Source organism: Ranitomeya variabilis, chromosome 2, assembly GCF_051348905.1.
Source record: "Ranitomeya variabilis isolate aRanVar5 chromosome 2, aRanVar5.hap1, whole genome shotgun sequence".
In the NCBI taxonomy this organism is placed as follows: domain Eukaryota; kingdom Metazoa; phylum Chordata; class Amphibia; order Anura; family Dendrobatidae; genus Ranitomeya; species Ranitomeya variabilis.
In genome coordinates this window covers 949,270,681-949,295,024 of record NC_135233.1, presented here as the reverse complement: position 1 = coordinate 949,295,024, position 24,344 = coordinate 949,270,681, and the positions used below count along the sequence as shown (strand labels likewise).

Below are 24,344 nucleotides of genomic sequence, written 5' to 3'. Positions count from 1 at the left end.
ATTTTCGAAATAATTGCAAATTATTTTTGTCCCTGAAATCTCGCTCTGCCGGAGATCCTGCACAGCAGGTCAGGATTGTGATTTCCTTGCTCCGGGGCGACCCTCAAGACTGGGCTTTTTCATTGACACCAGGGGATCCTGCGTTGCTCAATGTGGATGCGTTTTTTCTGGCCTTGGGGTTGCTTTATGACGAACCTCATTTGGAGCTTCAGGCAGAAAAAACTTTGATGTCCCTATCTCAGGGGCAAGATGAAGCGGAAATTTACTGCCAAAGATTCCGTAAATGGTCTGTGCTTACTCAGTGGAATGAGTGCGCCCTGGCGGCGACTTTCAGAGAGGGTCTCTCTGATGCCATTAAGGATGTTATGGTGGGGTTCCCTGTGCCTGCGGGTCTGAATGAGTCCATGACAATGGCTATTCAGATCGATAGGCGTTTGCGGGAGCGCAAACCAGTGCACCATCTGGCGGTGTCCACTGAGAAACCGCCAGAGAGTATGCAGTGTGATAGAATTCTGTCCCGAAGCGAGCGGCAGAATTTTAGACGGAAAAATGGGTTGTGTTTCTATTGTGGTGATTCTACTCATGTTATATCAGCATGCTCTAAGCGCACTAAAAAGCTTGGTAAATCTGTTTCCATTTGCACCTTACCGTCTAAGTTTATTCTATCTGTGACCCTGATTTGCTCTTTGTCATCTATTACCACGGACGCCTATGTCGACTCTGGCGCCGCTTTGAGTCTTATGGATTGGTCCTTTGCCAAACGCTGTGGGTATGATTTAGAGCCTTTGGAGACTCCTATTCCTCTGAAGGGGATTGACTCCACCCCATTGGCTAATAATAAACCACAATACTGGACACAAGTAACTATGCGTATTAATCCGGATCACCAGGAGATTATTCGCTTTCTGGTGCTGTATAATCTACATGATGATTTGGTGCTAGGATTGCCTTGGCTGCAATCTCACAACCCAGTCCTCGACTGGAAAGCTATGTCTGTGTTGAGCTGGGGATGTAGGGGGGCTCATGGGGATGTACCTGTGGTTTCCATTTCATCATCTATTCCCTCTGAAATTCCTGAGTTCCTGTCTGACTATCGTGACGTCTTTGAAGAATCCAAGCTTGGTTCGTTACCTCCGCACCGAGAGTGCGATTGTGCCATAGATTTAATCCCGGGTAGTAAATACCCAAAGGGTCGTTTATTTAATCTGTCTGTACCTGAACATGCTGCTATGCGTGAATATATAAAGGAGTCCTTGGAAAAGGGACATATTCGTCCATCGTCATCTCCCTTAGGAGCCGGTTTTTTCTTTGTGTCAAAAAAAGACGGCTCTTTGAGACCATGTATTGATTATCGGCTTTTGAATAAAATCACTGTTAAATATCAATACCCATTGCCGTTGCTGACTGATTTGTTTGCTCGCATAAAGGGGGCCAAGTGGTTCTCTAAGATTGACCTTCGTGGGGCGTATAATTTGGTGCGAATCAGGCAGGGGGATGAGTGGAAAACCGCATTTAATACGCCCGAGGGCCACTTTGAGTATTTAGTGATGCCTTTTGGTCTTTCAAATGCTCCGTCAGTTTTCCAGTCCTTTATGCATGATATTTTTCGCGATTATTTGGATAAATTTATGATTGTGTATCTGGATGATATTCTGATTTTTTCGGATGACTGGGACTCTCATGTCCAGCAAGTCAGGAGGGTTTTTCAGGTTTTGCGGTCTAATTCTTTGTGTGTGAAGGGTTCTAAGTGTGTTTTTGGGGTACAGAGGATTTCCTTTTTGGGATATATTTTTTCCCCCTCTTCCATTGAAATGGATCCTGTCAAGGTTCAAGCTATTTGTGATTGGACGCAGCCCTCTTCTCTTAAGAGTCTTCAGAAATTTTTGGGCTTTGCTAACTTTTATCGTCGATTTATTGCTGGTTTTTCGGATATTGCTAAGCCATTGACCGATTTGACTAAGAAGGGTGCTGATGTTGCTGATTGGTCCCCTGATGCTGTGGAGGCCTTTCGGGAGCTTAAGCGCCGTTTTTCCTCTGCCCCTGTGTTGCGTCAGCCTGATGTTGCTCTACCTTTTCAGGTTGAGGTCGACGCTTCTGAGATCGGAGCTGGGGCAGTGTTGTCGCAGAAAAGTTCTGACTGCTCCGTGATGAGGCCTTGTGCCTTCTTTTCCCGTAAATTTTCGCCTGCTGAGTGGAATTATGATGTTGGGAATCGGGAGCTTTTGGCCATGAAGTGGGCTTTTGAGGAGTGGCGCCATTGGCTTGAGGGGGCCAGACATCAGGTGGTGGTATTGACTGACCACAAAAATTTGGTTTATCTTGAGACCGCCAGGCGCCTGAATCCTAGACAGGCGCGCTGGTCATTATTTTTCTCTCGGTTTAATTTTGTGGTGTCATACCTACCGGGTTCTAAGAATGTTAAGGCGGATGCCCTTTCTAGGAGTTTTGAGCCTGACTCGCCTGGTAACTCTGAGCCCACAGGTATCCTTAAGGATGGAGTGGTATTGTCAGCCGTTTCTCCAGACCTGCGGCGGGCCTTGCAGGAGTTTCAGGCGGATAGACCTGATCGTTGCCCACCTGATAAACTGTTTGTTCCTGATGATTGGACCAGTAGAGTCATCTCTGAGGTTCATTCTTCTGCGTTGGCAGGTCATCCTGGCATTTTTGGTACCAGGGATTTGGTGGCAAGGTCCTTCTGGTGGCCTTCCCTGTCACGAGATGTGCGAGGCTTTGTGCAGTCTTGTGACGTTTGTGCTCGGGCCAAGCCTTGTTGTTCTCGGGCTAGTGGATTGTTGTTGCCCTTGCCTATTCCTAAGAGGCCTTGGACGCACATCTCGATGGATTTTATTTCAGATCTGCCTGTTTCTCAGAAGATGTCTGTCATCTGGGTGGTGTGTGACCGTTTCTCTAAGATGGTCCATTTGGTTCCTCTGCCCAAGTTGCCTTCTTCTTCCGAGTTGGTTCCTCTGTTTTTTCAAAATGTTGTTCGTTTGCATGGTATTCCTGAGAATATCGTTTCTGACAGAGGGACCCAATTCGTGTCTAGATTTTGGCGGGCATTCTGTGCTAGGATGGGCATAGATTTATCTTTTTCGTCCGCTTTCCATCCTCAGACGAATGGCCAGACTGAGCGGATTAATCAGACCCTGGAGACATATCTGAGGTGTTTTGTGTCTGCTGACCAGGATGATTGGGTTGCTTTTTTGCCATTGGCGGAGTTCGCTCTCAATAATCGGGCCAGCTCTGCCACTTTGGTGTCCCCGTTTTTCTGTAATTCGGGGTTTCATCCTCGATTTTCCTCTGGTCAGGTGGAATCTTCGGATTGTCCTGGAGTGGATGCTGTGGTGGAGAGATTGCATCAGATCTGGGGGCAGGTGGTGGACAATTTGAGGTTGTCCCAGGAGAAGACTCAGCTTTTTGCTAACCGCCGTCGTCGTGTTGGTCCTCGTCTTCGTGTTGGGGACTTGGTGTGGTTGTCTTCTCGTTTTGTCCCTATGAGGGTCTCTTCTCCTAAGTTTAAGCCTCGGTTCATCGGCCCGTATAAGATATTGGAGATTCTTAACCCTGTTTCCTTCCGTTTGGACCTCCCTGCATCCTTTTCTATTCATAACGTTTTTCATCGGTCATTATTGCGCAGGTATGAGGTACCGGTTGTGCCTTCCGTTGAGCCTCCTGCTCCGGTGTTGGTTGAGGGTGAGTTGGAGTACGTTGTGGAGAAAATCTTAGACTCTCGTGTTTCCAGACGGAGACTCCAGTATCTGGTCAAGTGGAAGGGATACGGCCAGGAGGATAATTCTTGGGTGAATGCATCTGATGTTCATGCCTCTGATCTGGTTCGTGCCTTTCATAGGGCCCATCCTGATCGCCCTGGTGGTTCGGGTGAGGGTTCGGTGCCCCCTCCTTGAGGGGGGGGTACTGTTGTGAATTTGGATTCTGGGCTCCCCCGGTGGCTACTGGTGGAATTGAACTGGTGTCTTCATCTTCTCTGTTCACCTGTTCCCATCAAGATGTGGGAGTCGCTATATAACCTTGCTGCTCTGTTAGTTGCTTGCCGGTCAACAATGTTATCAGAAGCCTCTCTGTGCTTGTTCCTGCTCCTAGACAACTACTAGATAAGTTGGACTCTTGTCCATGTTTGTTTTTGCATTTTTGTTCCAGTTCACAGCTGTAGTTTCGTTACTGTGTCTGGAAAGCTCTTGTGAACAGGAATTGCCACTCTGGTGTTATGAGTTAATGCCAGAGTTTTAAAGTAATTTCTGGATGGTGTTTTGATAGAGTTTTTTAGCTGACCATGAAAGTGTCCTTTCTGTCTTCTGCTATGTAGTAAGTGGACCTCAAATTTGCTAAACCTATTTTCATACTACGTTTGTTATTTCATCTTGATTCACCGCCAATACATGTGGGGGGGCCTCTGTCTCCTTTCGGGGTATTTCTCTAGAGGTGAGCTAGGACTAATATTTTCCTCTGCTAGCTTTATTTAGTCCTCCGGCTGGTGCTGGGCATCTAGAATCAACGTAGGCATGCTACCCGGCCACTGCTAGTTGTGCGTTAGGTTTAGTTCATGGTCAGCTCAGTTTCCATCTTCCAAGAGCTAGTTCCTATATATGCTGATGCTATGATCTCTTGCCATTGAGATCATGACAGTGGGCGGTGCGTGGGCGGAGACTGCGTGTCTCTGTGCGGGCGGGGTCTGTGCGGGCCTGCCAGGGATCTCATTCTATGCGGCCGGCGCTGTATGCCCAGGCTTGATGCGGCGTGCCGGGGCTTGATGCGGCGTGGGAGGGCTCTGCGGCGTGCTGGGGGGGTCTATGCGGCGTGAGGGGGTCTAAGCGGCGTGCTGGGGGGTCTATGCGGCGTGAGGGGCTCTCTGCGGCGTTCTGGGGCGTCTCTGCGGCGTGCTGGGGGATCTATGCGGCGTGAGGGGCTCTCTGCGGCGTTCTGGGGCGTCTATGCGGCGTGCTGGGGGGTCTATGCGGCGTGCTGGGGGGTCTATGCGGCGTGCTGGGGGGTCTATGCGGCGTGCGGGGGTCTCAGCGGCGTGCGGGGGTCTCTGCGGCGTGCTGGGGGGTCTCTGCGGCGTGGGGGGGGGTCTCTGCGGCGTGGGGGGGGTCTCTGCGGCGTGCGGGGGTCTCAGTGCGGGCATCGTCCGATGGGACTACAAGTCCCATCGGGCTATGCCTGCTACACTGACAGTGATTGACACATTAGCCAATGATGGGACAGTAGTAGTCCCATCATCCGGCTAATGTGTTGAATGAAAAAAAAAAAAATACTCCATACATACATTCTACATACATACATACATATAGACATACAGTACATTCATACATTACATACATGACATACATTACATTAAACATAGATTACATATTCACCATTACTTGTCATTTTGATCCCCGAAGCCAGTGTCATCTATAAAAAATGTGAAAAAAACAAACAACCAATATACTCCCTGTCCGCAGAAATCCACGAGTGTCCCACGACGATCTCCCGTGGAGAGCAGCAGCATCAAATAATGCGACCGCTCTCTAGGGGCTCAGAAACACAATGACGGGAGGAAGGTATCCTTCCGCCACTGTATTCCTCCGCCGCTGTAAAAAAAAAAGTCCCTAGTCTCACTTTATGGCATTGCTGTATGAGACATTTTCCCATGCAGCAATTATATAAAGTGACACTTTGAACTCAGGTAACCTCAGTGATGCACTGCAGGAGCCATTGTCTCCTGTCAGTGTGTCACTGAGGGTCCTATTCACTGTTCTATAGGGGAGATCACTGTTCTATAGGGGAGATCGTCGTGGGACACTCGTTATTAATTGGACTACGGCGGACAGGTAGTATGCGGTTTATTATTTTACGTTTTTTGCAGGCGCTGAAGTATGGTAAGTATGGTGAAATGAAGAATATTAAAATACTTTTTCCTAATGTGTGCGTGTTTTATTAACCCTTTTCTTACTATTGGATTAATAACGGATAGGCGTCTTATTGACGCCTCTCCGTTATTAACCCGGCTTAATGTCACCTTACGATAGCAAGGTGACATTAACCCCTTATTACCCCATATCCCACCGCTACACGGGAGTGGGAAGAGAGGGGCTAAGTGCCGGAATTGGCGCATCTTACGGATGCGCCATTTTCGGGGTGGCTGCGGACTGGTATTTGTAGCCGGGGGGGGCCAATATCCATGGCCCCTCTCTAGGCTATGAATATCAGCCCGCAGCTGTCTGCGTAGCCTTTCTGGCTATAAAATATAGGGGGACCCCACGTAATTTTTTTGGGGGGTCCCCCTATTTTAATAGCCAGTAAAGGCTACGCAGACAGCTGCGAGCTGATATTCATAGCAGGCTACAAATATTGGCCCCCGGCCGTCGGCTTTCCCCCTCTGGCGCAGAAAATTGCGCGGGAGCCCACGCCGTTTTTTTCCATTTTTTTTTTTTAAATTCAACGCTCATAAAGGCCTCTTTCACCCTTGCGTCAGTACGGGTCCGTCGCTATGCGTCGAGCCGACGTACCGACGCACGTTGTGAAATTTGTACACGACGTGGGCAGCGGATGCAGTTTTTCAACGCATCCACTGCCCATTCTGAAGTGCGGGGAGGAGGGGGCAGAGTTTCTGCTGCGCATGCGCAGTAGAAAATGGCAGACGCGACGGACAAAAAAACCTTCACTTGAACGTTTTTTCGTGCCGACGGTCCGCCAAAACTCGACGGATCCGTTGCAGAACGGACGCGACGTGTGGCCATTCGTAGCGATCCGTCGCTAATACAAGTCTATGGGGAAAAAAATGCATCCTGCGAGCACATTTGCAGGATCCGTTTTTTTCCGCCAGATCCGTTTTTTCAGTCGGATCCGTTGTTTTCCGCCAGATCGGTTTTTTTCCACCGGATCCGTTTTTTTCCGCCAGATCCGTTTTTTTTACATTGGATCCGTTTTTTTCTGCCAGATCTGTTTTTTTCCACCGGATCCGTTTTTTTCCACCAGATCCGTTTTTTTCCGCCAGATCCGTTTTTTCCTGCCGGATCCATTTTTTTCCGCCAGATCCGTTTTTTCTCATAGAGTTGTAATAGCGCCGGATTGCGCCTGATGGCCACACATTTCATCCGTTTTTTGCAGGATTCGTTAAAAAAAACTGTTTCCGCCGGACGGAAAACTCATAGGAACGTTTTTTGTCCGTTATTTTTCATGCATGTTTCCATTCAAATCATGCACATTTTCCGTTTATTTATTTTCCAAAAACCTCATCAAAACCTGCATCAAAACTGCATGAAAAACCGCACCAAAAACCTGCATCAAAAACAGCATCAAAAACCGCACCAAAAACCTGCATCAAAAACCGCACCAAAAACTGCATAAAAAACCGCACCAAAAACTGCATCAAAAACCGCACCAAAAACCTGCAGCAAAAAAGCACCAAAAACTGCATCAAAAACTGCATCAAAAACCGCACCAAAAAACTGCAGCAAAAAACTGCAGCAAAAAAAGCACCAAAAACTGCATCAAAAACCGCATCAAAAAGCTACATCAAAAACAGCACCAAAAACTGCACCAAAAACTGCATCAAAAACAGCACCAAAAAACTGCAGCAAAAAAGCACCAAAAACTGCATCAAAAACCGCATCAAAAAGCTACATCAAAAACAGCACCAAAAACTGCATCAAAAACCGCACCAAAAACCTGCAGCAAAAAAGCACCAAAAACTGCATCAAAAACCGCATCAAAAACTGCACCAAAAACTGCATCAAAAACCGCATCAAAAAGCTGGAGCAAAAAAAGCACCAAAAACTGCATCAAATACTGCACCAAAAACTGCATCAAAAACCGCACCAAAAACCTGCAGCAAAAACTGCATCAAAACTGCAGGTGCTTTTTGCTGCAGGTTTTTGGTGCGGTTTTTGATGCGTTTTTTGATGCAGTTTTTGGTGCTTTTTTGCTGCATGTTTTTGGTGCGGTTTTTGATGTAGTTTTTGGTTCAGTTTTTGATGCAGTTTTTGGTGCTTTTTTTGCTGCAGGTTTTTGGTGCGGTTTTTGATGCAGTTTTTGGTGCTGTTTTTTATGTAGCTTTTTGTTGAGGTTTTTGATGCAGTTTTTGGTGCTTTTTTTGCTGCAGGTTTTTGATGCCGTTTTTGATGCAGTTTTTGGTGCTTTTTTGCTGCAGGTTTTTGGTGCAGTTTTTGATGCGGTTTTTGATGCAGTTTTTGGTGCTGTTTTTGATGTAGCTTTTTGATGCGGTTTTTGATGCAGTTTTTGGTGCTTTTTTTGCTGCAGGTTTTTGGTGCTGTTTTTGGTGCTTTTTTTGCTGCAGGTTTTTGATGCCGTTTTTGATGCAGTTTTTGGTGCTTTTTTGCTGCAGGTTTTTGATGCAGTTTTTGGTGCAGTATTTGATGCAGTTTTTGGTGTTTTTTGCTGCAGGTTTTTGGTGCGGTTTTTGGTGCAGCAAAAAAGCACCAAAAACTGCATCAAAAACCGCATCAAAAACTGCTCCAAAAACTGCATCAAAAACCGCACCAAAAACCTGCAGCAAAAAGCACCAAAAACTGCATCAAAAACTGCACCAAAAACTGCATCAAAAACTGCATCAAAAACTGCACCAAAAACTGCATCAAAAACCGCACCAAAAACCTGCAGCAAAAAAAGCACCAAAAACTGCATCAAAAACTGAACCAAAAACTACATCAAAAACCGCACCAAAAACCTGCAGCAAAAAGCACCAAAAACTGCATCAAAAACCGCATCAAAAACTGCACCAAAAACTGCATCAAAAACCGCACCAAAAACCTGCATCAAAAAAAGCACCAAAAACTGTATCAAAAACTGAACCAAAAACTACATCAAAAACCGCACCAAAAACATGCAGCAAAAAAGCACCAAAAACTGCATCAAAAACCGCATGTTTTTGGTGCGGTTTTTGATGTAGTTTTTGGTTCAGTTTTTGATGCAGTTTTTGGTGCTTTTTTTGATGCAGGTTTTTGGTGCGGTTTTTGATGCAGTTTTTGGTGCAGTTTTTGATGCGGTTTTTGATGCAGTTTTTGGTGCAGTTTTTGGTGCAGGTTTTTGGTGCGGTTTTTGGTGCAGTTTTTGATGCGGTTTTTGATGCAGTTTTTGGTGCTTTTTTTGCTGCAGGTTTTTGGTGCGGTTTTTGATGCTGTTTTTGATGCAGGTTTTTGGTGCGGTTTTTCATGCAGTTTAGTTTTGATGCAGGTTTTGATGAGGTTTTTGGAAAATAAATAAACGGAAAATGTGCATGATTTGAATGGAAACATGCATGAAAAATAACGGACAAAAAACGTTCCTATGAGTTTTCCGTCCGGCGGAAAGTTTTTTTTTACGAATCCTGCAAAAAACGGATGAAATGTGTGGCCATCAGGCGCAATCCGGCGCTATTACAACTCTATGAGAAAAAACGGATCTGGCGGGAAAAAATGGATCCGGCAGGAAAAAATGGATCCGGCGGAAAAAAACGGATCTAGCGGAAAAAACGGATCCGTTGTTTTCCGTCAGATCGGTTTTTTTCCACCGGATCCGTTTTTTTCCGCTAGATCCGTTTTTTTTCCGCCGGATCCATTTTTTCCTGCCGGATCCACTGCATCAAAAACCGCACCAAAAACCTGCAGCAAAAAAGCACCAAAAACTGCATCAAAAACTGCATCAAAAACAGCACCAAAAACCTGCAGCAAAAAAAGCACCAAAAACTGCATCAAAAACCGCATCAAAAAGCTACATCAAAAACAGCACCAAAACCTGCATCAAAAACTGCACCAAAAACTGCATCAAAACCTGCATAAAAAACTGGTGCAGTTTTGATGCAGTTTTTGCTGCAGGTTTTTGGTGCGGTTTTTGATGCAGTTTTTGGTGCAGTATTTGATGCAGTTTTTGGTGCTTTTTTTGCTCCAGCTTTTTGATGCGGTTTTTGATGCAGTTTTTGGTGCAGTTTTTGATGCGGTTTTTGATGCAGTTTTTGGTGCTTTTTTGCTGCAGGTTTTTGGTGCGGTTTTTGATGCAGTTTTTGGTGCTGTTTTTGATGTAGCTTTTTGATGCGGTTTTTGATGCAGTTTTTGGTGCTTTTTTTGCTGCAGTTTTTTGGTGCTGTTTTTGATGCAGTTTTTGGTGCAGTTTTTGGTGCTGTTTTTGATGTAGCTTTTTGATGCGGTTTTTGATGCAGTTTTTGGTGCTTTTTTTGCTGCAGTTTTTTGCTGCAGTTTTTTGGTGCGGTTTTTGATGCAGTTTTTGATGCAGTTTTTGGTGCTTTTTTGCTGCAGGTTTTTGGTGCGGTTTTTGATGCAGTTTTTGGTGCGGTTTTTGATGCAGTTTTTGGTGCGGTTTTTGATGCAGGTTTTTGGTGCGGTTTTTGATGCTGTTTTTGATGCAGGTTTTTGGTGCGGTTTTTCATGCAGTTTTGATGCAGGTTTTGATGAGGTTTTTGGAAAATAAATAAACGGAAAATGTGCATGATTTGAATGGAAACATGCATGAAAAATAACGGACAAAAAACGTTCCTATGAGTTTTCCGTCCGGCGGAAAGTTTTTTTTAACGAATCCTGCAAAAAACGGATGAAATGTGTGGCCATCAGGCGCAATCCGGCGCTATTACAACTCTATGAGAAAAAACGGATCTGGCGGAAAAAAATGGATCCGGCAGGAAAAAACGGATCTGGTGGAAAAAAAACGGATCTGGTGGAAAAAAACGGATCCGGTGGAAAAAAACAGATCTGGCAGAAAAAAACGGATCCAATGTAAAAAAAACGGATCTGGCGGAAAAAAACGGATCCGGTGGAAAAAAACCGATCTGGCGGAAAACAACGGATCCGACTGAAAAAACGGATCTGGCGGAAAAAAACGGATCCTGCAAATGTGCTCGCAGGATGCATTTTTTTTCCCCATAGACTTGTATTAGCGACGGATCGCGACGAATGGCCACACGTCGCGTCCGTTCTGCAACGGATCCGTCGAGTTTTGGCGGACCGTCGGCACGAAAAAACGTTCAAGTGAAGGTTTTTTTGTCCGTCGCGTCTGCCATTTTCTACTGCGCATGCGCAGCAGAAACTCTGCCCCCTCCTTCCCGCACTTCAGAATGGGCAGTGGATGCGTTGAAAAACTGCATCCGCTGCCCACGTCGTGTACAAATTTCACAACGTGCGTCGGTACGTCGGCTCGACGCATAGCGACGGACCCGTACTGACGCAAGGGTGAAAGAGGCCTTTATGAGCGTTGAATTTAAAAAAAAAAAAAATGGAAAAAAACGGCGTGGGCTCCCGCGCAATTTTCTGCGCCAGAGGGGGAAAGCCGACGGCTGGGGGCCAATATTTGTAGCCTGCTATGAATATCAGCTCGCAGCTGTCTGCGTAGCCTTTACTGGCTATTAAAATAGGGGGACCCCCCAAAAAAATTACGTGGGGTCCCCCTATATTTTATAGCCAGAAAGGCTACGCAGACAGCTGCGGGCTGATATTCATAGCCTAGAGAGGGGCCATGGATATTGGCCCCCCCCGGCTACAAATACCAGTCCGCAGCCGCCCCGAAAATGGCGCATCCGTAAGATGCGCCAATTCCGGCACTTAGCCCCTCTCTTCCCACTCCCGTGTAGCGGTGGGATATGGGGTAATAAGGGGTTAATGTCACCTTGCTATCGTAAGGTGACATTAAGCCGGGTTAATAACGGAGAGGCGTCAATAAGACGCCTATCCGTTATTAATCCAATAGTAAGAAAAGGGTTAATAAAACACGCACACATTAGGAAAAAGTATTTTAATATTCTTCATTTCACCATACTTACCATACTTCAGCGCCTGCAAAAAACGTAAAATAATAAACCGCATACTACCTGTCCGCCGTAGTCCAATTAATAACGAGTGTCCCACGACGATCTCCCCTATAGAACAGTGACATCGGGTGACGTCACTGCTCTATAGGACCCTCAGTGACACACTCACAGGAGACAATGGCTCCTGCAGTGCATCACTGAGGTTACCTGAGTTCAAAGTGTCACTTTATATAATTGCTGCATGGGAAAATGTCTCATACAGCAATGCCATAAAGTGAGACTAGGGACTTTTTTTTTTACAGCGGCGGAGGAATACAGTGGCGGAAGGATACCTTCCTCCCGTCATTGTGTTTCTGAGCCCCTAGAGAGCGGTCGCATTATTTGATGCTGCTGCTCTCCACGGGAGATCGTCGTGGGACACTCGTGGATTTCTGCGGACAGGGAGTATATTGGTTGTTTGTTTTTTTCACATTTTTTATAGATGACACTGGCTTCGGGGATCAAAATGACAAGTAATGGTGAGTATGTAATCTATGTTTAATGTAATGTATGTCATGTATGTAATGTATGAATGTACTGTATGTCTATATGTATGTATGTATGTAGAATGTATGTATGGAGTATTTTTTTTTTTTTTCATTCAACACATTAGCCGGATGATGGGACTACTACTGTCCCATCATTGGCTAATGTGTCAATCACTGTCAGTGTAGCAGGCATAGCCCGATGGGACTTGTAGTCCCATCGGACGATGCCCGCACTGAGACCCCCGCACGCCGCAGAGACCCCCCCCCACGCCGCAGAGACCCCCCCCACGCCGCAGAGACCCCCCAGCACGCCGCAGAGACCCCCGCACGCCGCTGAGACCCCCGCACGCCGCATAGACCCCCAGCACGCCGCATAGACCCCCAGCACGCCGCATAGACCCCCTAGCACGCCGCATAGACGCCCCAGAACGCCGCAGAGAGCCCCTCACGCTGCATAGATCCCCCAGCACGCCGCATAGACGCCCCAGAACGCCGCAGAGAGCCCCTCACGCCGCATAGACCCCCCCTCACGCCGCATAGACCCCCCCAGCACGCCGCAGAGCCCTCCCACGCCGCATCAAGCCCCGGCACGCCGCATCAAGCCTGGGCATACAGCGCCGGCCGCATAGAATGAGATCCCTGGCAGGCCCGCACAGACCCCGCCCGCACAGAGACACGCAGTCTCCGCCCACGCACCGCCCACTTTACATTATAGTGATTTTAGCACTGTGGGGACTTCCGATTCCGATACCCGATACCACAAAAATATCGGATCTCGGTATCGGAATTCCGATACCGCAAGGATCGGCCGATACCCGATACTTGCGGTATCGGAATGCTCAACACTAGTTACCACCAATACAAATGCTATCCATGCAGCCTTTTCCTTGAATGGAGGTTTGTGTGCAGGCCATCATACTGTGAAAAGGGCTATGTGGGGTCTATTATACTGTTTGGGGGGCTGTATGGTGGCTATTATGCTGTATAAGAAAAAAAATAATTATTTCCCCCACTGTAGTAGCACCCCCTTTTTGAAGGTATCACATCTTACAAATGCTTTTTGTAGCCAGCCAAGAGTCTTTCAATTCGTGTTTGAGGGATTTTCATCCACTCTTCCAGTTCTGTGAGATTCCTGGGTCGTCTTGCATGCACTGCTATTTTGAGGTCTAGCTACAGATTTTCAATGACGGTCAGATCACGGGACTGTGAAGGCCATTGTAAAACCTTTACTTTTGGGGTAGTCTATTGTGGTAGTCTATTGTGGATTTTGAGATGTGTTTAGATGTCTTTATCCATTTGTGGAAGCATCAATGGCCTTTCCTAGCGATGATGGTGAACAAGCCATAACCCTAACAGGCTAATTAAGGTCTGAAAACCTTGGTCAACGTTATTTGTGCACACAAATCTCCAAGGGTGCCCAAATTTTTGAGCTAGCCCATTTTCCTTTTTGTAATTTTTAAAATTTAAAAGATGAAATATATATATTTTTTCTTTGCCTAAAATACAAAGCAAATGTGTCATCTTTAATGTTAGGCCTTTTAAAGATCATTTCATCTTCAACTTGCTTAACTGCTTACAATAACAGCAATTTTGACCATTTTATAGACTGTTCATGTCTTTGTCAGTGGGCAAACTTACAAAATCAGCAAATATAATTATAAGATAAGAAGCAGGAGATCGACAGGGTGCACTGTACATTAAGCCTGGCCTAGATCCTGAGCATCCAAGGAACATTATCTGTCGCATATATTTTCCAAAAATGGAACATTGTATACTATGATAAATCTAAGCGACATGAGACCATCCTGCTATGCCCTGGACATTCCCAGAATCCATATGTCTGACTGGCCTCCTGCTCTGCCATTGCCACAGAGAGTTCCAGCATGTTGCAGACAGCATTCAATGATCTAATAATGCACTAGACAGGAAAAGAACCTGCAAATCATATGAGCTCCTGAAATAAAGCTTGTCTTCCCTGATGAACGAGACAGATATTCACTTTTCTCTTTAACCACTTAACGACAGCCGATACGCCATTTAATGGAGGCAGTTAACAGTACTTATTCCTCAGCTGTCATGTCGGACGCTGTTCAGACTGGGTCGTTCGACAGACAGCGGTAGTTCCGCTTTTGACCACTATTTGCTCATTGGCGTCGGCTGGATTTTATCTAGCTGTTTCGGGGTTAATTTACCTGATCCTCGGATTGGAAGCTGGGCCATGCCCATTGCCTTTAAATAGTTCTCCTGATCATTGGGCGTCGCCGATTATAGCTTCTGTCTTGTGCATTGTTATCTCGGTCTGGAGTGGAGAGCTGGTTGCTAAAGATTCGTTGCTGGTGGTGTATTTTCCTTTGTCTTATTTACTGCTTCCTATATTTGTATTTATTTTGCCCTAAACATTTATAGTGTATTCCTGAGTGACTGTGGCGTGGTGTATATTTTCTTTTATCCTTGTCTGTGCTAACTGTGGGTATTGGTGTATTACCTCTTCAATGGGTGGTGGGCGGAGGTTTCAGCCTAGGGTTGAAACAGGAGACAGGGTGAGGTTCGAGGCCTGGACATGCACACCATCAGTGTAAACTCCAGGTAGAGGGTCAGTCAGGATTTCCCTAGTCTGAGGGAAATTGCAGGGGCCTGGGTTATTAGCTCTCGCCCACCTAGTCTCTCCGTGACATTATAATCGGCCCAACAACAAAAAAAAAAAAAAAGGGGTTCCTTTTTTTTTTGTGTTTTGTCATGGATCCCATGACTTCCATAACCCGCCAGTTGGAGGCGCTGTCCCTACAGGTCACTGAGTTGAGGGGGGCAGTACAGCAACAGGGACTAGCAGTATCTAATGTGCAAGCTGGAGCGACAGGAAGAGTTGCTGAGCCTAAATTTCCTTTGCCTGAAAAATTTGCTGGGGAACGCAGTAAATTTGTTTCTTTTGTGAAGCTTGCAAACTATAATTCCGTATGCGCCCGATCTCCTCGGGTAATGAGGCTCAGCGTGTGGGCCTGGTGTTGTCATTGTTAAGCGGGGATCCCCAAGCATGGGCGTTTTCTTTGCCATCTGATTCTGCTGCTGGGATTTCGGGAAGGATTAAAAAAGCCCTTCTGATGTACGAGACTCCTGCTTCTCTAGATTCCGCTATGAGTCTGGTTGTCCGCATTGATCGCCGTTTGCGTCAGGGGGAGCATGAGACACCGCCTATGGGAGAGGGTTTAGGTTCACGTGAGGTTGCTGCAGGTGAGCCCACGGAGCCTATGCATATCGCAGGGGTGTCACATGTGAAGTGTCGAGCCCCTGACCTCAGGAAGCAGGGAGCCTGTTTTTACTGTGGTAAAACTGGTCATTTTATTAACATCTGTCCTCTGCTGAAAAACGCAACGGCGGAAAACTTCTAAGCTCAGAGGGTGTGGAGGAGACCAATCTGAGCTTATGTATATGCAGCGCCCCAGAGTCCTGGTCGTTGCAGTATCATGGCTCAGCCACTAAGGGGGGCCATGGTGCGTTCGATGGCACTGAAGGAGTTCTCTGAGCAGGTATCACAGTCACCAATACATTTCACAGCTGGGCCTCCGGGGGGAGCTAAGGGTGCTATTCATTAGGCCACTCCCCACCATAGTGGGTAAACTGGGGGTCAGGCAGGAAGTTAGGGAGAACGCTGACGGGATTGAACGGAGCAACACCCTGTGGCAGGGGGTGTTGTGAAGGGAGAGACTGTAGGGTCTCTGCCAGGGGTGGGATCCTGGCAGAGGCTTGGCATTGAAAGAACGTAACGGGTCCGCGCAGGCTCCTGGAAGCGGCGGGACTCAAGAAAGGACTAGAAGCGAGATAGATTGTGCTGAGTGAGAAACGAAGTCAAGCGAAAGGAGATACCAGTGAGGGTTGTGCTGAAAGAGGCAGCACCTTACTGAGGCGCACTACCGGTGGCCGGAACGCCGAGGAGGTAAAGAGTTTCAAGCCATACCTCAGACCTACGGCAGGGCAGTTAGCTTTAGGCGGACTGTCTCACGCATCACCCAGGAAGGCAAAGGGGGGTACCAACAGGAGAGGGGCGCAGATAGAGTCCCGGAAGATCTCCGAGCCTCCCCGTCATACGGGTGCGTTCCTACCATAGTATCTGGAGGGACGAGGAAGATCATTGCGAATTAAGTTGTTGTGAGGGAACACGAGAAACAGACACAACAGTTGTGGGGTACTTTCCGTAAGCACAGCAGGGAAGGACTGCAACACATAGCGCTAGAAGGAAGGCACCGATTTCCACCTGCAAGGAGAGCTCTGGAAGTGCCATTGGACCGGCCGGACTTGCGCAGCCTGGTGAGCCGTATTCTGGACTGAGGACCCAGAGAGCTTCAGTAAAGAGGTAAAGAGACTGCAACTTGGTGTCCTCGTTATTTACCGCGACCTGCACCCCACAACTGCACCGCTACACCGTTACTACACCACTTATTGCACCGGACGTCCCCCACTGACAGACAGGGCCACGGACCGGGTCTAGCCACCGTGACAACCCCAGGACTGAGACCTAGAGGCCCGGCTCCGGGTACCCCTCGGCCCTGCGGCGGTGTGGGGGCGCTCCATATATCCTCCATGGTGGTTTCTCAATGCATGCTCCCTGCTAAGGTTTTTATCACTGGCAGTGAGCTGCCAATTACTGTTTTTGTGGATAGTGGTTCAGCCACAAATCTCATTGATGAGGAGTTTGTGCGCACAGCAGGTTTTAGGATTGAAAAACTGTCTCATCCTATCCGCGTGGTCACCATCAATGCTGCTCCTCTCTCTCAGGGGGAGATTACTGAATTTGTGGCCGAGGTGAAACTCCACATTGGAGTTCTACATTCCGAGCGGGTTACATGTAAGGTGCTCAGGTGGTTTTGGGTTTTCCTTGGTTGTCTATGCACAACCCGGTAATTGACTGGAAAACTCAGGACATAATTCAGTGGAGCGAGTTCTGCCAGGAAAATTGCCTGGCCACATGTGTGGCTGCGGTGACTTCAAGCGTTCCGGAGTCACTTCTGGATTTTGTGGATGTGTTCTCTGAGAAGGGTTGTTCAGAGTTGCCGCCACATCGTCCCTATGACTGTTCTATCAGGTTTAAACCTGGGGCCAAATTGCCTAAAGCAAGGATGTTTAACATCTCCGGTCCGGAGAGACAAGCGTTAAAAGATTACCGTATTTTCCGGCATATAAGACGACTGGGCGTATAAGACGACCCCCCAACTTTTCCAGTTAAAATATAAAATCTTCTTAAAAGTCGGGGGTCTTCTTATACGCCATATGTCATCTTATAGGGGCGGTGAATATGTGCCTTTTGGCGTGGGGAATGGTCCCGATGACTAAGACAGGGGGCGTCTCACAGTAAAGTGTGAGTGGAGTATATCCCCCTATTACCTCAATGCGGCAGCGTGGGGGTCTCTGTGCTGGGAGCGGCAGCTCCTCTTCGTGCCGTGGGTGTTCTGTGCCGTGGTTGCTCTGTGCCGTGGGTGCTCTGTGCCGTGGGTGCTGTGGGGCGGCGGCGGCGCATCTTCTTGCAGCGTCGGGGCTTCTCCGGCATCTCCTCCAGGCCCGGAGGCAGTCCGGCAGCCTCGGGAGACGTGATCTGAATCTGAGCAGCGGCCATTTTCCCGGAGGCTGCGATGCGGTGGCCTCCGGGAAAATGGCCGCTGGGGGCGGCGCATGCTCAGATTCAGATCTCGTCTCCCGAGACCTCAGGAGACGAGATCTGAATCTGAGCAGCGGCCATTTTCCCGGAGGCCACCGCATCAAAGCAATGGGGCTGGCGGTGCCTCCGGGCCTGGAGGAGATGTCGGAGAAGCCCCGACGCTGCAAGAAGATGCGTCGCCGCCGCCGCCCCACAGCACCCACGGCACGAAGATGCACCGCCGCCCCACAGCACAGAGCACCCACGGCATGAAGAGGAGCTGCCGCTCCCAGCACAGAGACCCCCACGCTGCTGCAATGAGGTAATAGGGGGATATATCCTCGCCGGTGGCAGCAGGGTTCTTCTTCGTGAAGAAGAAAGATGGCGGATTACGCCCGTGTTTGGATTTCAGGGAGTTGAACCAGATTACGGTTCGTGATCCATACCCTATGCCACTGATACCAGATTTATTCAAGCAGGTGGCAGGTGCTAAGTGGGGGGCGTACAACCTCATAAGAGTCCGTCAAGCTGATGAGTGGAAGACGGCTTTTAATACCCCTGAGGGTCATTTTGAAAATTTGGTGATGCCATTTGGGTTGACTAACGCACCTGCAGTGTTCCAACATTTCATCAATGATGTGTTCTCGCATGTTTTGGGGAAATTCGTTATCGTGTACCTAGATGACATTCTCATATATTCTTGCGACCGTGATGCTCATTTAGATCATGTCAGGCAGGTGTTACAGCTTCTCAGAGAGAATAAGTTGTATGCTAAACTTGAGAAATGTGTATTTTCTGTTCAAGAGTTGCCTTTCTTGGGTTATATTGTGTCTGCTTCTGGTTTTAATATGGACGCCGCTAAGGTGCAAGCGGTGCTGCATTGGGAACGTCCTGATAACCTGAAAGTACTTCAGCGGTTCCTTGGGTTTTCTAACTACTATAGGAAATGTATCAAGGATTTTTCCATCATTGCTAAACCGCTAACTGACATGACTAAAAAGGGAACCAATTTCTCCGTTTGGCCTGAGGCTGCTGTGCGCGCATTTGAGTTTCTTAAGAACAGTTTTGTTTCAGCCCCCATTCTTGTGCAGCCAGACGTATCAAAACCCTTTGTTGTGGAAGTCGATGCGTCTGAGGTTGGTGTGGGGGCGGTACTATCTCAAGGCTCATCTTTGAGTGGTTTGCGTCCGTGCGCCTATTTCTCCAAGAAACTGTTGTCCGCCGAACGTAACTACGATATCGGCAACAGGGAGTTGTTGGCAATTAAGTTGGCCTTTGAGGAATGGCGACACTTCTTGGAGGGGTCGGTACATCAGGTAACTGTTATTACCGATCATAAGAATCTGCTGTATTTGGAGTCAGCCAAGCGTCTGTCCCCCAGGCAGGCTCGCTGGGCATTGTTTTTTACGCGGTTCAATTTTGTTGTCACTTACAGACCGGGGTCTAAAAACACTAAGGCGGATGCCCTGTCCAGGTGTTTTCCGGGGGGAGAACCTCGGGAGGATCCAGTACCCATCCTCCAAAAGGGTGTTGTGCTTTCAGCTCTCACTACCGAGGTTGAGGCTGAGATTGCCGAGGCTCAGGAGGAGGTACCATCTGAGCTTCCCATCAACAAATCTTTTGTACCGCTTCATCTCCGCTTAAAGGTTTTGGCGGAGCATCATGATGCTGTCCTGGCTGGCCACCCAGGGGTTAGAGGTACCTTGGACTTGGTGTCACGTCGGTTTTGGTGGTCCAAGATCCGACAGGACGTGGTCTCATACGTGTCAGCTTGTACCACGTGTGCTAGGGCTAAGACGCCCCGCTCCCGTTCTGTTGGCACACTACTTCCTCTTGAGGTACCTAGTAAACCATGGACGGAAATCTCCATGGATTTCATCACTGATTTGCCCTCATCAGCTAGGAACACGGTCATCTTGGTGATTGTTGATCGGTTTTCTAAAATGTCGCACTTTGTGTCTTTGCCTTCGTTGCCTAACGCTAAGACTCTGGCTCAGGTATTTGTGCAAGAGGTGGTCAGACTTCATGGGGTTCCGTCTGACATCGTGTCTGATAGGGGGTCTCAGTTTGTGGCAAAATTTTGGAAAGCATTTTGCTCACGGCTGGGGATCAAGTTGTCTCATTCTTCGGCGTTTCATCCTCAGTCAAATGGTCAGACTGAGCATATGAACCAAAATTTGGAACAGTACCTACGCTGCTTTGTCTCTGATAACCAGGAGGAGTGGTCTACCTTTCTTCCTTTGGCTGAGTTTGCCATCAATAATAACCACCAGGAGTCGTCTGGGGAGTCTCCGTTTTTTTGTGTTTACGGGCTACATCCTCAATTTTGTACTTTGAGTCAGAGGGGCTCTTCCGGTGTTCCGGAGGAGGACCAGTTAGGAGCACAATTGTCATCAGTCTGGAGGAGAGTTAAACAGCGCCGGTTGAGTGTGGGTGCTAGGTACAAACGTGTGGCTGACAGTAGGCGTGTGCCAGGTCCGGACCTGAGTGTGGATGACTGGGTGTGGTTATCCACAAAAAACATAAGACTCAAAATACCGTCCCTTAAATTGGGTCCACGGTTTATTGGTCCATTTAGGGTCACCGCCGTCATTAACCCAGTAGCGTACCGATTGGAGCTCCCTAAGGTGTATAAGATACACAACGTGTTCCACAGGTCTCTTCTAAAGAAGGTGGGTTCTGTGGACGCGGCGCCTATGCCACCTCCAATCTTGGTGGATGGTAATTTGGAGTTTGCAGTCTCCAAGGTGGTTGACTCTCGTGTAGTGCGTCGCACTTTACAGTACTTGGTACACTGGCGTGGTTATGGGCCTGAGGAGAGGTCCTGGGTACCAGCCTCGGACATTCATGCGGATCGGCTGGTCAGGTTTTTTCATCGTCGCCATCCAGACAAGCCGGGTCCTATAAGCCGTGAGGGCCCTGGGGTCCCTCGTAGAAGGCGGGGTACTGTCATGTCGGACGCTGTTCAGACCGGGTTGTTCGACAGACAACTGTAGTTCCGCTTTTGACCACTATTTGCTCATTGGCGTCGGCTGGATTTTATCTAGCTGTTCCGGGGTTAATTTACCTGATCCTTGGATTGGAAGCTGGGCCATGCCCATTGCCTTTAAATAGTTCTCCTGATCATTGGGTGTCGCCGATTATAGCTTCTGTCTTGTGCGTTGTTATCTCGGTCAGGAGTGGTGAGCTGGTTGCTAAAGATTCGTTGCTGGTGGTGTATTTTCCTTTGTCTTATTTACTCCTTCCTATATTTGTATTTATTTTGCCCTGCACATTTATAGTGTATTCCTGAGTGACTGCGGCGTGGTGTATATTTTCCTTTATCCTTGTCTGTGCTAACTGTGGGTATTGGTGTATTACCTCTTCACTGGGTGGTGGGCGGAGGTTTCAGCCTAGGGTTGAAACAGGAGACAGGGTGAGGTTTGAGGCCTGGTCATGCACACCATCAGTGTAAACTCCAGGTAGAGGGTCAGTCAGGATTTCCCTAGTCTGAGGGAAATTGCAGGGGCCCGGGTTATTAGCTCTCGCCCACCTAGTCTCTCCGTGAGATCAGCACCGCTTTTTAACAGCGCTGAGAAATAAGTATTTAGCGCCCCCCAGCGTCTGAATATCTATGGTGTCTTGGCTACGGGGGGTAGCTGAGACCCCGGAGAACATGATTTGTGTCTGTTTTTACCATCCCCAAGTCACGGGATCGCTGTTATTCACCAAATAACGGCGATCACAAAAAAAAACAACGTATTTTCCATTCATTTCTCTCTCCACTGATATGATCTAGTATATCAGAGGAGAGAGAAATGGGGTCCCCCGTACTTCAGCCATCCCCAGACACTTCTGCTTCGTCCCCCGGCCCTCTGCACCATCTTCCTGGAAGAAAATGGCGGTCGCATGGGCAGTGCGCCCGCCGAGATCTGCTGGCCAGTACCCGGCAACAATAGGAGATTTTTCCTTTTGGTTCATTTTGATCACTGTGATAGGGTCTATCACAGTGAGCAAAATTAAAAATAGTAAATCAAAGCACCCTTTGTCACCTGCTTAGTTAGATAAAAATAATAAAGTAAAAAAATTGTATTTTTTTCCATTCTTTGCAGTTAGTGTTAGGGTTGGGGTTAGAGCTATGGTTAGGGTTGGGGCTAGGGTTGTGTTGTGGTTACAGTTGGGGTTACAGTTGTGTTGGGGTAATTGTTGTGTTGGGGTGACAGTTGTAGTGTGGGGATTATAGTGACATTGAGGTTAGGGTTGTGGTTAGGGTTGTGTTGGGGTTATGGTTGTGGTTAGGGTTGGGATTAGGGTTAGGGGTGTGTTGGGGTTAGGGTTGGGGTTAGGGCTATGTTAAGGTTGGTGTTAGAATTGGGGGTTTCCACTGTTTAGGCACATTAGGGGTTCTCCAAACGTGACATGGTGCCCACCATCGATTCCAGCCAATTTTGAGTTCAAAAACGGTGCTCCCTCCCTTCTGAGCCCTGCCATGCGCTCAAACAGTGGCTTTCCTCCACGTACGGGGTATCGGCATATTCAGCAGAATTTCCACAACAAATTTTGTGGTCCCTTTTCTCCTTATAAATGTTAATTTTTTTCGTCCAAGTTGCTTTAGTTCTCATGAAGCACCTGAACAGTTAATAAACTTCTTGAATGTGGTTTTGCGCACCTTGAGGGGTGCAATCTCAGAATTAGTGGGATCCATTGAAGCATTCCATAACTTCATAAAGTGACAGAGGTCAGAATTGTAAAAATTGGCTTGGTAATTAAGGTCAAAACTGGCTCGGTCACTAGGTGGTTAAGCATATAATTAGATATAGCTCAATAATAGAGTTTTAAGTGCCACTTTTCTATTAGATAGATTGTCTCACTTCATATTATATCTTAGAACGGCATTAAGTTACGTTCAGATTATAATACTATCATATCAGGCTGTATTACTTAATGCGTTATACAGTTGTGCTCAAAAGTTTACATACGCTGGCAGAATTTTTGCTTTCTTGGCCTTTTTTCAGAGAATATGAATGATAACACCAAAACTTTTTCTACACTCATGGTTAGTGGTTGGGTGAATTGGGGGGTTTCCACTGTTTAGGCACATTAGCAGGTCTCCAAACGCAACATGGTGCCCGCCATCTTACCTCAATATCATTGAGCCACTCTGGGGAGATCTCAAGCGCACAGTTCTAGACAGCCCAGGAATTTACAGGAACTGGAGGCTTTTTGCCAAGAAGAGTGGGTAGTTTTACCAACTGAGAAAATAAAGAACCTCATCCACAACTACCACAAAAGACTTCAACCTGTCGTTGATGTTAGAGGGGGTAATACACGGTAGTAAGAAATGAGGTGTGTGAATTTTTGATCAGTCATTTGGATGTTTTGAGCTGTCATTATGATTTACAAAGAGAAAACACAGTAGTTTGACAATAAATGGCTTCAGCCAACCACTAACCATGAGTGGAGAAAAAGTTTTGGTGTTATCATTCATATTCTCTGAAAAAAGGCCAAGAAAGCAAAAATTCTGCCGGGGTATGTAAACTTTTGAGCACAACTGTATATCCCATATTTCCCCCTTTTCGAAATCCTAGGTCTAAATGTTTGTTTGACTTAATGCTGTGAAGACAACCCTCAGTAAAGGACTTGCATTGGGATCTACTTGTTTCACAGTTTCCTCGTATTCGATTTATTCATAATCTATACCTCTTAGATTAGGAGTTACTCATCTCTGAATCTCTATATCCTCCTCACCCCCTTTTTTTCTTCATAAAATTTGACATAACTCAAAACTTGCTCATTTAATGTCAGAGGACACAATGTTCCAGAGACAAGAACTCAAGTGTTTTATCATATGGATAAACAACATGTACATTTCACTTTCTTCAGGAAACCCACTTTAGAGGTGATCACACACCTCAGTTTTCTAACAAATATTATTCAGCTTGGCGCCACAGTACAAATGTTGTTTCAAATTCTAAGGCGGTGATTACAGGCATACACAAACACTACCTCATTGTAATGCCAGTGATTACTAACGGACAAGCTGTGAGGTTGGGTAGTCAAGAGGTCCGAGGTTAAAAGCAGGTGAGGTCATAATAGACAGAGGGATGAGACAAAGGCATAGTCAGGTAATAGGCCAAGGTCAGAATTCCAAGAAGGTAGCAGATCACGATAAAAGGGCTAGGCAAACGAATGGTCAAGACAAATCCAAGGTTAAGCAGCAAAAATCAGAATACAAGACTAAGAGCACAGAGCAAACACACACCACTTCAGCAAAGCTAAAACTGGCAGAAATCTAAAGCAGAGAGCCAGATAAATAGCAAGGTAATTACTCCGAATAGGAGACACATGGAGGAAGCCAGGCAAGCCCTGGCTTTGATTAGACAGAAAATTGTCACTCAAGACACTGACAGTTCAGCATGACCCAGCTCCCGATTGGACTGCTGAGCGGTCAATCACC

The 24,344-nt window shown here is 47.2% G+C and overlaps 1 long non-coding RNA gene across 2 annotated transcripts in view; it reads right to left on the bottom strand.

The window, feature by feature from the left end:
• LOC143810054 (uncharacterized) overlaps nucleotides 1–24,344 on the bottom strand; it is a 42,252-nt gene that overhangs the window by 8,366 nt on the left and 9,542 nt on the right. The gene's annotated exons all lie outside the window — the stretch shown is intronic.